A 12,140-nucleotide genomic window follows, 5' to 3' on the forward strand; every position below is an offset into this window, starting at 1 on the left:
GCCCTTTGCCGAAACGCGGCCCCGGCGCGCATCCTTCCGCCACATCGGCATCAGTGCCGCATCTGCTCGCCCGAGCGGGGAGAGGCGGGCGCCAAACAGCGATGGGGGACGCGCAGGGAACGAGGGAGGGTTGGGGACTGCCGCTGTCAGCCGCGGCACCGGGGGAGCCCCGTGTGCCCGCAGCCCCGGGCACGGACAGCCGCGCGTTCCCGCTGGGATGGGGCGGTGACGCGGCCTGGGAGCTGTGCCCTGCTCCGGGGACAATACAGAAGTACAGGGGAAGGAGCTGCTGCAGTTTCACCCTTTAATGCCAGGTGTTTCACGTGGAGGTTACGGAGCTATGGAATTGTTGGCTGGAAGCGACCTCTGGAGGTCTCCAGCCCAAAAGCCCCATCGGAGCGGGACCCATGGACACCAAGTTACATCAGCCACAGCCACCTGTGAAAAGCTCCAGGGCTGAAAGCTCCCGTGCCCCCCCCAGAGATGACCAGTGGCTGTGCTGGTCACTACCTTGGCAAGAAGATTCCCCTGGGTTCAGGCTGCCCCTCCCACTGACCCTTAAGCCATCACCCCCAGCTGTGTTGGCTCTGGCGCGTTAATAACTGCGCTTGAGTAGCGGCAAACTGCTCTTAGATTCGCCTCAGCCGCCTTCTCGCCAAACCAAACAAGTTACTCCTTGTGCGCCGGCTGCTGGACCCTCTTCTCTATGGCTCTTTTGAACGGGGGTAGGAATTTGTTTATAACAGGGTAAACATCTTCTTTGTGATATTTATAGGTTGTTTTGCTGCAGAAGAGGGGATGAGGATGCAGCCTATTTTAAGGAGGTATTCCTGAAGTGTTACTGGGGATTGAGAGGCTGAAGAAGTGTCTGGGTCATCGTAGTCCCATGTCACCTCCCAGCATGGTACACGCTGCTGCTCCAGCCGAGTGTCAGGACCGCCTTGGGTCCAGAAAGCCCTTTTGTTGTCCTCGGTGGAAACATTACCTGAAACGACAGCAGGCAAACAGACCATGATGGGGCGGGGGGCAGGGAGGGGGTCCTGGCCCCTGTGGAAGCGCTTGGGCTGAAGGATGCGGTGGGGTAGCAGGGAGAGGGATGCTGTATTTCTGACTTTCATCTGTGGCCACAGAGCAAACTGCAGGCTCCACAGTGCCTTGCCTTGTGGGGGCAAGACCTTTCACACCCACACTGCGCGCGTTTCTGTGAGTTTGTGTAGTTGGGCACGCTGGTATTACCGGAGCTACAGACACTTGTGCGCTGTGCGGTTCTCTGCTCCTGCAGCAGCTGAGGGGGGTAACAGGGGTTCCAGATAAGAGAAGCCGTGCTGGAGAAGATGCACTTCAGCTCCTACACTTGGCGGTCTGTACATCCACGATATTGCCTCTCTCCCTGTTTATACAAAGAGAAATTCAGGGCTACAGTCCCGTTACGTGTCAAACTAAAGGAAACTAGCGGGACAGCATTTGTACCTTCCCAGCCTGGTTCCCAATAACCTCTCCGTGTGCTATTTGCATTTCAATGGCTTTCCAAGCCTCCGGTAATTGTTGGGGGAGGAGGCGGGTAAAAAGGCTATTATTATATTAGCGTTGGATCAGCTTTAGCAAGCCTGAAGGCATGAGAGAGCATCGTGCAGCTGATGCAACCCGTGACAGTACATTGTTTGCCGTTCTGTGTGAGCCTGGGGTGTGCACCGATGCCTGGGAGTTGATTCATAATTACAAAGAGATGTATGAATGTAGCTTTGAATGGGCAGGAAGGCAGCAGCAGCGCTGAGCTCCGGAGCTGGAGGGAAACAGGGCGGCACGAACCAGGATTTCGTACTGGAATCGAGCATCTGGCCAAACCCCCGGTATCCAGGGGTGCCAGCCCTGGCTGGCCGTGCCCAGCTGGAGCTGGGCTGCGTGCGGCAGGCACAAGTTGTGTCTTTAAGGAGGCCGAGCCCAAGGCAGCTGGAAAGCCTGGGCCCCGGCCAGCAAGTGACTCAGCATCGCCTGACCTGTGCCCGGGAGCCGAGGCTATTCTTGGGTCGGGCTGTGTTTGAGGCAGCTGAGTTTAAATGGTTCCAAATTGCAGCACAGAGGATGTGTTGTGAGGCTGGAGCCTGGAGCACAGCGTGTTGTACGGCTGCCGTCTGCCCGCGGATCGCTCCGAGCTCCACGGAGCTGTGACCTTTCCGTTTTCTCCTCTTGAGCGAGATTAAAGCTGTAATCTTTAAACAGCGGAATAAACAGTCACCAGAGAAACTCTCGGTGGAAAAATATACTCGCTTTCTATTATATTTTAACAGGTGTCATGTTCAACTCTTCTTGCTCCCTGGGCTTAGCACACTTGTTTTGTAACTGAGCCAAAATATGGGAAGGGGAAATGCTGATCGGGACAGGTAATACTGGATCACACAAAATTCTGAATCTTTTTCTTCTTAAATCTATTCAAATAATTTAGCAGGCTCAGAACATGTAATCTGTTAGATCTCCGAGCCCCTCACAGCCGCTAATCAATTACCCTCGGGAAGTGATGGACCCATAAAAGGCATCAATTTAGCTACTACTGAAGCGCTGCTGTTTTAAAAGCAGAACGAGCTGTCATGTAGCAATGCATAGTATTGCCACAGCGTTATATGAGATGGAAAATACACAATTTAAAGCGAGTAATTTCAGGGGCTGAACTATGTTTCAACCTTAGTTTGTCTCCGGCCTGAGATATTGTTTTATGGCAGTATTTTCAAAAAGAACATTTGTTTTTAAAGTTAAAAAATATTATAATCTGGGGGGAGGGGAGGGAAGCTTTTAAATTCTTTAATGAAGCTGAAATGCATTTGGCCAAATTTTCTAGATGCCTTGTTTTCTAAAGATTTGATTAAAATTATGATCCAAGAGGTTCCTTAAAAACAAAAAAAGGCAAGCAGTAGTAGGAGCTGCAAGCAGTAGTAGGAGATAGGTGAGAGCTGCCAGCAGTAGTAGGAAATGAGAGGTACAAGCAGTAGTAGGAGATAGGTGAGAGCTGCCAGCAGTAGTAGGAAATGAGAGGTACAAGCAGTAGTAGGAGATAGGTGAGAGCTGCCAGCAGTAGTAGGAAATGAGAGGTACAAGCAGTAGTAGGAGATAGGTGAGAGCTCCCAGCAGCCTGCCCCACGCAGCATCCCGCGGCTGCAGGACCGGAGGATGGATATTCCCGGGTTCCCCAGCTGCACGCCCGTGCCGAAGGAAGGAGCATTTTTCAGTGGGTTTCCCGAGCAGTGGGCTGGCCACGCTGCCGGCCCTGGTGCCGAGCCAGAGCTGACTGCAGCAGCCTTTGCTCTGCGGTGCCCCCGCAGGAGCCGCTCGGGGCTCCGGACCCGGCTCGCTCAGCCCGCGGCGCTCCGGGCTGGGCGCGGGGAGCTCCCGGTGGAAGCCGCGGCTGAGCGGAGCTCCCTGTGAACAGCCTTACCTGCTCCTCACTGCTGCCAAGTGTCGGGTGCTGCTCGGTGTTACCCTCTTCCCAGAGAGCCTCCGGTCTGTTTCCTTGCATAGCCGATGCATTGGGGAATTTTTGTACAAGGTAATTTTAAGTCTTGTCGGTTCTCTGCCAACACTGGCTGTCTAGACTACTGCTATAATCAAAGGTGAGAGGTAGGTTCCTAATTACAGTTAATCACACCCTAAAAGATGCCTTGTCTGTGTGGAGAGCGCGGGCACCTTACAGAGGTGATTGAACTGGGTTTGACTGCTCCCTGTTGTGTGCTGGGTCTGCCGGGGACTGCAAACAAACGCCTCACCTTGTGTAAATCAAATGCTGCAGCCGCACTCTTAAAGGAGAAATGTTAGTGGTGCTCGGATGGACACTAACTAGAGAGTGCAGTTATTTTTGGTCAGTCCCCTGGGAGCACCTGCCGAGCATTTTCTCTCATTTCAAACCTGGTTGTTCCTGCTGAGAAAGTCTGGGTCAAGGTGAGTGCCTGGCTCTTCCTCGGCTGTCTGTGCCATTTAAATGGGAAGGAGGAAAGGAACCCGAGCAGCAGGCTGGGTGTGAGCAGTGGTGTACTGCTGCAGGGATGAGAACAGGACTGCTTGGGATGGTTTGTGTACCAATGAAATGCACCTGGTACCCAAGCATCCACGTACAGTTTTAGAATAAAAATGTTGAAACATAAACAGAGAAAGTTAATTCTGGTCTCATTGACTGCAGGATGACAGCCAGTGGGTTAAACCAAGGGGTTTGTGCACCTGTCTGAAGCTGAGGGAGCAGCACAAGCCGTGGTCCCTGTGTGAAAAGTTTCTGAGAGTTATTAAAGCTGTTGTGTGGACAGGATCAAGCATCAGTGTGGGGACTCCAGCATCAGGGGAGCTGGCTGTCCCCTTCTATGGGAGCAGGACTGGATGTGCACAGGGATGGGCTCGCAGGGTTCCACATGGGAGCTGCCATGGCCAGGCTGCTCCTCTCCCACTCCCCAGCTCTGTGTGTGTCTGGGAGCACTGGTCCCGAGCCAGGCCCTGCTGGATTTTGTCAGAATAATAACTGTGATCTTCCATGGAAGGCTGCTGGGACTTTGGGCTCAGTTCACATCCCTTGTAAATGCCTTAGGAACCCATATTTGTTCTCTGGATTCCTAGAAAGCAGACAAACCTGGTGTGATCTGTGGGTGGTTTTTGTTTTGTTTTGGTGGTGGTTTGTGAGGTTTTTTTGCTTGTTTGTTTTTATTTGGGTTTTTGTTTTGTTTTTTTGTGGGTTTTTGGTTTGGTTTAGGGTTTTTTTTAGTTTTGTTTTATTTTTTTGTTTCAGTGTTTTGGGGGTTTTGTTTTGTTTTTTAAATTTCCACCAGAGACAGAAATTGCTGGCTGAGAATCTGAGGCCTGAACCCCCCAAAAAAAACATGTCTCAAGAAGCAGTGTAACTGCTCTGGCCAAGATTTTTGTTTTTTCTTAGCCTGCTCCAGAAGTCTGCAGAATCCAAAAGGGCTATAGAGTGTAAGGTGACGTTCAGTGCATCAATGAACAGCTGTAAAAAAGCTTTTCTGCCTTTCCCAGCAGTTAATAACTTCATTGCACAGAACTTGGTTTTTCAGAAAGACCTCATGTGATTTTTGGCTGACTGAGGTGAGGACTGTTGAGGAATGTTCATAGTTACAAGTGGGGAGAATTTTTTTTTTTACGGGAAAAACCTCAAAACCCTCAGACAAACAAGGTTGCTTTCACCAAAGTCTTTGTTCCTCTTGCTGAGAGTGTGCAGTATTACCTGAAGTAATAAAACAGTGCATAAAGCAGTCTTATTTGGACTGAGAAGCGTGGAAATTGGAGTGCAGAACAGGTAGTGTCAGGGCAGCCAAGGTGTCTGTGTGGGATTTTCCCTCAGACTGGAAGGGCTGATTTATGTGCCTGGGTTGGTGTAATGGCAAAGAGCAGGTACAGCTCAGGGCTGACACTGCCTGGGAGCAAAGTGTGGTTGTTGCCAAGTTCTGGATGCTGGCTCTTGCAAAGAGACATGAGTCTGTCTTCTTGGCTCCTAAACCTAAGGGAGACTTATCACAGCTAAATTGTATGTGTCCCTTGGGAAGGCTTTTGAGGCCAAAACCACTAAAAACTCAGATTCTTTCATCTAAATACAGTCCTAGGAAATTACCACGGTCTCAATCTAATATGCACTCTCCTTTGGACAATGTTACCCCTCTTTTGTAAATGAGGGTTTGCTTGTTTACTCATTCTTCTACCTGCAATGGAAAAGTTCCAATGAGTATAATAAAAGTTATGTACAAAAAGGGAAACTAACATTTTATTCCTAAGTTATTGCATGTGGGTTGCTTGGGTTTTCTTTAACCACAGCACAAAATTTCATAATAGGGCAGTAATTTTATAGCAAATATTGTTACAGGTTCAAAGTCCTGTTGAAAAGGACTCATGTGTCAGGTTCTTTCTCTGTGAATCTTCTGTAAATGAGGGAGTTAAGAACCCCAAGTGCTGGAGAGGGGACATTCTTCCCAGAATGCACAGATGTTCCCTAGCTGGGACCATTCCTCACCACAGGCTGGTGATCTCTACCACATTAGCTGGACAGATATAAATTTGTTGCTTTTAATTTAGTATTATAGGGATGATTTTCTTTTTATTAAACTCTGGGGACAAACAAGTCCCCAGAGTTTGATAAAGTGCTGTTACATCTGACTTAAAACTAGCAAAAATTGTTATAATTAAGGCCATTTTCCCACTGTTTCTGTTGTGCTTGGGCTGCTCTCCACCACCTGGGGTCTGTGACCTGACCCCTGCTCGTGGCCCTCATGGTGACACGAGTGGAAGCGGTTACTCAGCCTGCTCATGAATGAGGTTATCTGCTGACAAACCCAGTTGTTTCTACTGCTGATGCCACAGAGAGGTTCTCCAGGTGCAGCAGAACTCCAGGGCTAGTAAAAAGCAGAGCTGGTGGGTGTTTAACTGTTGACTTAATGAACAGAGAGAAATCTGACACTATTTTGACACATGCCTGAAGTGATGCTGTCTTACACTCGTGCGCCTTTGAATTTTGTTCCTGTCTTCATTTTAACTCTTTTCCCTCTTACTGTTGCTGTATTGCAATGCTTTCCTTCTCCCCTTCCCTCCCCCTATATTCCTTAACATCTTCATGATTTTGGGGGAGATTAGCAGGCCAGTCCTGGTCAGCATCTGAGCAGTAACAAAGCAGCTGAGATGCAAAAAGGCAGCAGAGCAGGCTGACACATCAGGCAGCCCTCCAGCTGCTGGGAGGTGATTGCAAAGCATAAATAAACCCTGCCTGCAGTGGAGAGCAGAACCAGCTCCTCAGCAGCACAAGCCTTGGCACAAAGCACGTGAGTGCACAGATGTGTTCAAGTTTTGTCCTCAGCTTGTCGGTCCAGGTGCTCTGGGCAGGCATAGAAGGGAATGGTGCTAAACATCTGACAATCAAAACAGACTCTTACTGCTGGATCATAGTACAACAACCAGCTTTCATGCCCAGACAGAATTCCCACTGGTGTCAAAGGTTTTATTTCCACTGAGAAATTGGTAAGAGCTGTGGATTTTGGAATATTATCAACATTAAAACAACAGTCTGGACTGTGTTTTCCCTGTTGTTGTCATGTGAAACACTTAGGGGTGACTATGAGTGTAAGTCTCTGGTACTGTTTAATTTTGTTCATTTGATGGCAGAATAGCTGTCTGCTCTGTTAATTAATTTCTCCTGCTGTGCTTGGGTCTTTCACGCAACACTGGGGAAAAAAGGTCTTCAGGAGTGAGACAATGTAGCACAAACCCACAAAAGTTGTTAGAGGGACCCAGGGGAGGTGAGAGGTTTGGAAAGGCAGATTTATTGTTTCAAAATGGTTTTCCCGTAGAACACAAGTGTGTGTGTCACTGCAGAGTCAGTGAGCGGAGCACTGAATGGCAGCAGTCTGCCTGACCTGCAAACTGGAAATCCACTACAAAATTCTGTGATAATTCACTATAAACAAGTACATAAGGATGGGGAAGCTGTTTCTCTCCCATTCAAAGCTGCCACACCTTTTTACCACGGGGATGAGATTTGTGCTGTCTCCTGCAGCTGCACTCTGGGCTCCTCATTCCTGCTGTGGTCAGCCTGGGAGCTGTTCCTCACAGGTGAATAGCACTGATGATAATTAAATTTTCATTCCACATCTTGAGCCAACTGCAGAAGTGTAAATATTGTTACTGCTGTTTTACAGGTGAGGGGAAGGCGTGTGGGGAGGAATGTGATTAGTCTGGAGAGCTCAGCCCCATGCTCTCCCTGTGAACTCAGAGCAGCTTGCACTGAGGGGAGACCTGAGAGAGGCTGAAAAAAAAGACTCCCTGTGTTATTGCTGCTCTGTGAGAGGCTGGGGACCTCGAAAATCATAGAATGATTTGGGTTGGAAGGTACCTTTTAAAGGTTATATAGTTCAGGCTAAACATCAGGCTGTTCACAGCCCCATCTGACCTGGCCTTGCATGTTTCCAGGGATGAGGCATTTCCCACCTCTCTGTGCTGGTGTTTCTCCACACTCATTGAAAAAAAAAAACCTTTCCTTGCATCTAGTTAAAGTCAACTCTTTTAGTTAAAACCATTACCCCTTGTCCTATCACAACAGGCCCTGGTAAGATGTTTGTCTCCATCTTTCTTGTAGCCCCTTTATGTACTGGAAGGTGTTTTAAAGTCTCCCTGGACCTTTTCCCTCTGGTCCTGTTCCAGCAGGTCCATGTCCTTGCTGTGCTGAGGACCCCAGATCTGGACAGAGTGCTTCAGGTGCTGCTTTCCTGGCTCCATGCAGAACACCACCAGCTTTGATTCGTGTGTCTGAGCTGTGGCATGTCTGGTGTGGTGGGCAGTGCTGGTGGGGCTGTCACAATGCTCTTTCTATCTGTTGGACCCAACACTCACCACAATTCTTTCCTTCTCAGCATCTCTCATGGCCTGGCTCAGTGCTTGGCCCCTTGCTGCTGCTTGCATGAAGAGTATGGGATGGTCTGTGTGTCTGGCATGTTTGTGTGTGCTGTGGCTCTTTGGAAGGGCTCAGTGCTTTGAGCCTACTGTTTTCCAGATGCAGTGTCTGCCATGCCTCTTCCTCCTGGTGCTGTCCCTGGTGGAGTGTTTGCTACATCAAAGCCCAGTTTGTGCTGCGAGCCCATGATTTCTCTGGTATATTTACACTTGTAAAGGAAGATTTTTTTTTTCCCCCCTTGTAAATATCACGGCACTTCTGTTGCTTGTGTGCTGGCCCATCTGTGCACCATTTTCACTTGTACTGACTCATGTTCACAGAGTACTAAGAACTGTCTAAAAGTGTTTTAATTTCTTAGTTAGAGTGGGGCCATTTTGCTTTCCTGCTTACCTTGGAGGCAGATGTGTGCTGGGGTTTCTTTTTCCTAATGACACCTCTGGACACTATTGAATTGGTAAAAAATTTAATTAAGTCATTTTCACTTTGCAGTTCAGATTTTTCGAGACTTCCTGTGTTTCTAGGGTTTGTTCTCTGCAGCCAGGTGTGCTTTCTGCCTGTTTTTGCATGGCCAGAAATCACTGGGTGTCCACCCCCTTTGAAAGTGGGCACAACATCTTTAGCCTGTCATAAGGTTTCAACTTCAGATATTTCTGAAGAAGGAAGCTTTAGTTGTTCATGCAGGTTACATTCAGCCCCCTTGCACTGTGCTGTGTTCTTTATCATGAGTGATCACATACTCATTTTCTCCACTTCTGTCTCACTGTAGAACAGCCCTCTGTAGAGACACCTCTGGTTGTTCTCAGAGTAGACAGAAGCTCTTTACTGAGCTGCTTTTGAACATTTTGACCATTGTCTTTGCTGCTCCATGTGCACCCAGGGTTACCTTCACTGCCTGCAGGTCAGGCCTTGCTCTGTGGCCAGGCTCATCACAGGCTCATTTCAGTGCCTGCTTCTCCTGTGTTCCCTGAGATGCAGTGTCTGTGTCCTGCTCAGCTTGACCTGTCCCCAGCTCTCTCCTGGCCTGGTACCCCAGAGAACCCTCAGCAAAGGGCACGTTTGCAGTGAAAGCTCTGCAGGCCCTGGAGCTGCAGAGGTGTCCTTGGTCTCTGCTGGATTCTGTGTGTGTCCCCTCACTGGGGTGTCTGGCACAGTGGGGCACCAGGCTTGCTCAGCACTGAGTTAAATATATGTGTGTATGTGTATGTATCTACATACCTATACATGTTTATATATATTAAAGCCTGAGGCTGAAAACGGCCTAATTGTGATCCCTCTCTCCCCCTGACAATATGAAGAGATGTGTCTCACAACAGCCAAGTCTGCCAGTATTTCAAAGTGCTGCTTTTAGAAGCATGGAGTTGTGAGAACATCTCAGTAAATTACAAAAAGACCCTTTTAACAGGGGCAAAAGGGAGTTTTTTACTTAAATATATTCTTGGGAGAGACACAAGCCATTTCAGCCAAAATGAGAGTTTAGCCTGAGGCTGAATCCAGCTGGAGAAATTTTCAGCCTAAACAATTAATTATGGATGAAGTTATGAGCAACCAAAACTGGAATTTGTACAACAGTGTAATTACAGCAGCACTTTCAGCTCTGGAACACTGGCACTGGTGTCAGTGCAGGTTCTGGGGTGACTCTCAGGAAGGACTTGCAGAGCTGTCCTTCACACCAGATAAACTCTGGCTTGCTTTGTTGAGGGAATAGGAGCAAACATTTCACATCAGAAATAATCTGCTGCTGAAAGATAAATTAACTGGTGACCTTCAGAGCACTGTCTTGTCTGTATTTGGAGTTTACCCAGGTCAGGTTTAAGCAGGCTATTATGTTCCAGTTGCACGTGGGAGGTTGTGATGGAGAGGGAGCCTCCTATGACAGGGAACAGCTCAGGCAGGAGGAAGGGGATGGCAGAGATTAATGGGGCTGCATCCTGCTAGCAATATCTCCATCTGAGCAAGGCTTTCCTGGGAAAATGGAAGGTAACCTCCTGCTGGTGGAGGTTGTTCTGTTGTGAAAGAACCTCCTTGCTTAGCAGGGAGAGCTCATCGAGGCTGCAAGTGTGTCCTGAATGAGGGATTCCTCATGGAGATGCTCATGCCACACACAAACACGTTTTAGAGGCTTGCACATGGGGAAATATTCTTGACTCTGGCTGCTAAATTGAGCTGCTTGTGAACCCTTTCAGCAGCAGAGATAGTGCTGACAAATAGTCATCTTTGGTGATGAAAGGAGTGCAGGTGAGAGGAAATTTTGTGGGAGGAGATCCTGCTCTGAATTTCTTGTGGAAACCATAATTATGTGATTCAGTGTAGAAAGGTATGAGGGTTTCCAGTGAAAGCTATGAAAAACACTTAGGGAAGCAGCCTGCAGACGAGGCTGCTCATTCAGACCTTATCTCTTCATGTGGGAGCTGGAAACCTTAGCACTCTGCCTTATCTGCTCTCCCCCGGGAGATCAGTGCGGAGAGAGCCTGACCTCTCCCTCAGCGTTTCAAATCAAACCTGCTGTAATAGTGCCTTCGGTCATGCACTGCCTCAGTCTCTTAATGAAATAATCTTTTTCCCTGCCCTTCTGGGCAGAAATATGTCTTGCCCAAATTCCAGCTAAGTGATACCTGGAGGATAGCTGTAACTGAGCAGAGCAGTGGCAGGAGCACCCTCCCTCACTCCCTGCAGCCTTTCCCTGCAGGTGCAGAGCTCGGGATCTGCAAGGCAGTGGAAGTTTTTCCTCTCTCACTGGGGCAGTTCCTATGTTTATGAAGAGGATCCCTGTTTTCCTTTGCTCCTGGGCTTCTGCAGAGTTCCCTGCAGGTTTAAATTAACTTTGATTCAATGTTTATTAAAAGCAGTCAGCGCAAGGAGAGTCTCAGATCTGGAATGGATGTTCTCCAAAAACAAGAGCACCTCGGTGCCAGCACAGGGGTATCCACACAAACAGCTCTCAGCCAGAGCTGGCCAGAATCTGTTTTGCTTTCTCACACTTGGAGCTGGGATATTTTAAAGGATATCAAGCAGTAAATGCTGCAAAGGGGAAAAATTGTTGCAGACTGCATTTGGCAGGAACCCAGCAAAGATAAAATACCATACGTTCTGTGCAATGAGCTCCTACATAAATGATTCATTCACCAGAACACAGCTGGGGTCAATGTCTTCTATTTGAATAGCCCAAAGTTATGCAAATATTTTATGTGGATTTTCTAAAAAAGAAAGAAAAAGAAAAGACAATATATAATGTTCCAATAAAAAAGCTCTTTATCTAAGTAACTTTTAAGAATCAAAATCCCACAAGAACAGTGTCACTAAGTTATACACATATATACAGCAGCAAATGACAAGATATGCCCTAGAGATGCAAACTATGAAAAGATTGCTTGTTTTCCTTTGTTTTGCCAGCCAAGACTGTGTTACAAATTGTGTGTTGTGGAGATCACACTATTTCAAAATATCAAACTGCTAATTAAAGAAAGTACTCAAGGAAACTTTCCAGTAGAACAATGTATGCTGTGGGATAATAGTAGTCACTATTTCTTTAATGAGTTTCTTGCCTAACCAGAATTTCTTACAATACATTCAGTGCAGCCATTCAGTTAGATTATTATGAATCACATGTGTATTATTTCTGATTTGGTATTAACATAAAAACTTCTGATGAACCATAGTATTACAAAAACAGGTCTAGTGTACAGAATGGCAATATCATTCCTGCTGATAAAAGTCTGGAAAT

This window comes from Melozone crissalis, unplaced genomic scaffold (assembly GCF_028551555.1).
Source record: "Melozone crissalis strain CALT ecotype California unplaced genomic scaffold, PUWL_Pcris_2 ptg000068l_1, whole genome shotgun sequence".
In the NCBI taxonomy this organism is placed as follows: Eukaryota; Metazoa; Chordata; class Aves; order Passeriformes; family Passerellidae; genus Melozone; species Melozone crissalis.